Genomic DNA, 4,103 nt, shown 5'->3' with positions numbered 1-4,103 from the left:
CTCCAATACTTTGGCCACCTAATGCAGAGAGCTGACTCATTTGAAAAGACCCTGATGCTGGGAAAGATTAAGGGCAGGAAAAGAAGGGGACAACAGAGGATGATATGGTTGGATGGCATCACTAACTCAATGGACATGGGTTTGGGTAAACTCTGGCAGTTGGTGATAGGGAGGCCTGGTGTGCTGCGGTTCATGGGGTCGCAAAGAGTTGGCACGACTGAGAAATTGAACTGAAACTGAACTGAACTGAACCTTACTATTATTTACAAAGTAAGTTTTCCTTTTATGAGAAAACCCATGCATTGATTCAGAATTAGAAAAACTATACAAATTTTGTCTGTTTATACTTGTCTAGAAATAAGGACACTGACAATTTTATTAATCTTTTGACAAATATCAAACTCCGATCCTGAGGGTGATGGACACAATGGAATCTCACCATAGTAATTAAGAGAAAAGAATGGAATTTAACTTTTGCTCAGAACTTTGTTGTAATGCATACATAAAGAAAGAAGGGTATAAATAGAATCTGAAATGTGCCAAAAAGAAGCCTGAGGCTCGTTGTTAAATTGCAGGGATAAAACTTTCACATTGCCTCATAGAAGGTCATATTATAGATTTAACAGATACTACCTTTCATCTTTAAAGAATCATGATTATAAGAAAGATAGATTTTTTCTTTACCACATTAGTGGTAAAACCTGTGAAATCCAGTAAAGTCTGGAATTATTTGACAGAAATGTACAAATGCTTTCTTCTTTGTTGTGATAAATACATCAGGTTGGTGCAAGATAATAACATTAGAAGAAACCAGGTAAAAAGCATATAGTAACTCTCTGTACTATCATTCCAAATTATCTTTATACATAAAACTATTCTAAAATAAGCAATTTATTTTTAAAATGGTAGTTTTAACTTACCACTGAGCATATCTATGAAACTCAGAATCCAAGTTTTGTAACAGTGATGGAAGCTTAGACTATCACCAATCTATTATTAGAACTTTAGACAAAAATCTTCTATGTATAAAATTTAAGTCAGAAACATATTAGGAAGCAAGGTATGAATTTTGTCACAAGATAAAGAGGGATTGTGACCTAAAGTCTGTACTCTGAACAAACCAGAAATCTGAGTAGTCACTTTTCAAATTTCCAGAAAACTTCTGATGTGACAAAAATGCTATTTCACAAGCCTTTCCCTGGTGCCTCAGATGATAAAGAATCTGCTTGCAATGCAGGAGACCCAGGTGTGGTCCCTGGGTTGGGACGATCCCCTGGAGAAGAGAATGGCAACTCACTTTAGTTTTCTTGCCTAGAGAATTTCATGAACAGAGGAACCTAGAGAGCTACAGTCCATGGAGTTGTGAAGTCAGACACAACTGATCTACTAACACTTTCACTTTCCTCCATTAATGTGTCTCTTCTTGTTATCTATTCTGGTTCTACAATTCACAATATACAGCAGAATCAAATTTAAAACTTGTATCAAGAAAAATAAGGGAGAATACAAACAGACATTATATTAATAATATTATGGGAGAATATTATACTCAATTCTCTTCTGGATTTGAGAACTCACAAAAGAAAATTTAAAAGGAAAAGATATTCCTCCAAAATCATGTACCAGAAGTGAGTGGAAAAAAAACACTATTGAAAAAGCTATCCAAGATAAAGATAGTATTCTCAGAGTGCTTAGGCATTAAGACATAAACTTTCTAGGAAAATTCACTAAATAAATTGTTTTATTTTTTAGTCCTGAGCAGATAAAACGTTCCACGATCTTATCCAATTTGTAAAAGTTTTCCAAATTTCAACTGTTGAAGAATAAAATGTTCCTGTAAGTTAGGATCTCTACAACATAATTCCTCACAAATTCCTCATTTATTTTAATGAAACATGGTTCTTGCTCTCGTAATTTTCACTTTTCACCAAATTTTAAAAGGTGAATATTTAAATGGCTGAGCCAATAATTTGCTGTCTTTCACATATAACATTTTAAAATCCTTAGGTAAAGGATTATGTATTTTATCCTTTTTCTAATAACATCTAGATTTTTAAAAAGAGAAAGATCATCAGTGGTCCTGTATTGATAACAGGCAAGTTTTAGAAAAGGGCAAAGAGTTGACAATTATTAAGTATATACTGCATGCACTTCATTTTATCAAATTTCTCATTTAATTATTTTAATGAACCATGAAATTGATGACAGGATAAAGTATCTGAGAAGCTAAGTAACTGGCAGGATGCAAAATTACTAATTGATTGATATGGAATTCAAACAAGCTCCTCCAACCCCAAAGACAGTCCTCATAAGCATCATAATACTCATTATCTCAGATATTACTAGTTGTATATGTTCAGTTGAGCAGCATTTTCTATACTGTCCCATGGCAACATTTACTAGAAATGTGTAAACACATTGGAAGTTATTCCAAGATGAGCAATATAAATGTTGAAGGCAGACTGAAAAGCAGTCAATGAGAGAAATGAAAGAGTCTGCACTTGCAGCCATCTGACATTAAGGAAAGAACTGGAAATCTATGAAAAAAAATCTTTGCAATGGCAAGTAGCATGATAAATGAATTGCTTAGCAGATTATATTAATATTATAATGGGAAAAGTTTCATGACTAACTTTTGGAGAAAATAACTCAAGTATGGTGCCTTTTAAATTGTTTATTTTGGAATTTTATTTTTTGTTGTGTCTTCATTATCAAAGTAGTGAATTTATCCATAATAGAATATTCAAAAGAAATTTTAATACCATCAAATATAAAGTAAAATATATTGCTATTTCAACCATTCAAGAATAATCACCACTAGTGTTGTGATATATATCCTTCAACTTTGTTATACACACATGCATGCATGCTAAGTTGCTTCAGTCATTTCTGACTCTTTGCAACCCTTTGGACATAACCGTCAGGCTCCTCTGTCCATGGGATTCTCCAAGCAAGAATACTGGAGTGAGTTGCCATGTGCTCCTCCAGGGGATCTCTGCAATCCAGGGATTGAGCAGGTGGGTTCGTTATCACTAGTGCCACCTGGGAAGCCCATACATGTATTATATATATATATATCATATATATATATCATATATATACCATATACTTATATATATACATATATAAATGAATACACCCATATTAGTATTATATGATATGCATACAATTTTTTCAAGATTTTAGACTTCCTTTCTTCAGAAATAATTGAGGATATCTTGTGACTTCAATATATAATGTGATTCTTTTAAATATTTGACGCTAGAATAATTCTTTCCCAGTGTTTTCATTTTAAGAATTTTAAAGCTACAGAAAAATTCCTAGAGGACAAGGAATATCTATATATTCTCAGGTGCACCAGTTGTTATCATCTTACCATGTCAGCTTCATCTCTGATCTCCCTCACATCTCTCCTTCTCTCCCTCTCTTTCTTTCTCTAAATATATATGTGTAGACACCTACATTTATATGTGCATATGAGAGTCAGTTTGTAGACAGTGTGACATTTTACCTCTAAATACTTCAGAATAAGGATGTTATTTCTTTTACATAATCACACAAATATACACACTGAGGCCATTCAACATCAATATAATATAAAGAGCTAAATTACAGCCCACATTAAAATTATTCTGCTTGTTCCAATAATATCCTTTATTGCATTTGGTTTGTTTGTCTTGATCCAGGATCCAATAGGATTATGCATTGCATTTAGTTGCCATGGCTCTTTCATCTTCTATAAATCAAAGGAAGAAAGAAAAGTTCCCAACCCACTGTCTTTTGTACTGCTGAAATAATTTATTCACACAGGCCAGTTGTCTAGTGGAATTTCTGTTACTTTGGGTTTGATTGTTTCTTCAGGATTAGATTGATTGAATTCTTTTTTCTCCTTTAGAATACAATATAGTGGGGAGGAGCCAAGATGGCGGAGGAGTAGGACGGGGAGAACACTTTCTCCCCGACAAATTCATCAAAAGAGCATTTAAACGTCAAGTAAATTCCACAAAACAACTTCTGAATGCCGGCAGAGGACATCAGGCACCCAGAAAAGCAACCCAACTCTTCGAAAGGAGGTAGGAAAAAATATAAAAGACAAAAAAAAA

Source organism: Bison bison, unplaced genomic scaffold (assembly GCF_000754665.1).
Source record: "Bison bison bison isolate TAMUID 2011002044 unplaced genomic scaffold, Bison_UMD1.0 scf7180017864081, whole genome shotgun sequence".
Lineage (NCBI taxonomy): Eukaryota > Metazoa > Chordata > Mammalia > Artiodactyla > Bovidae > Bison > Bison bison.
Note: the sequence above shows the minus strand (reverse complement) of the source record.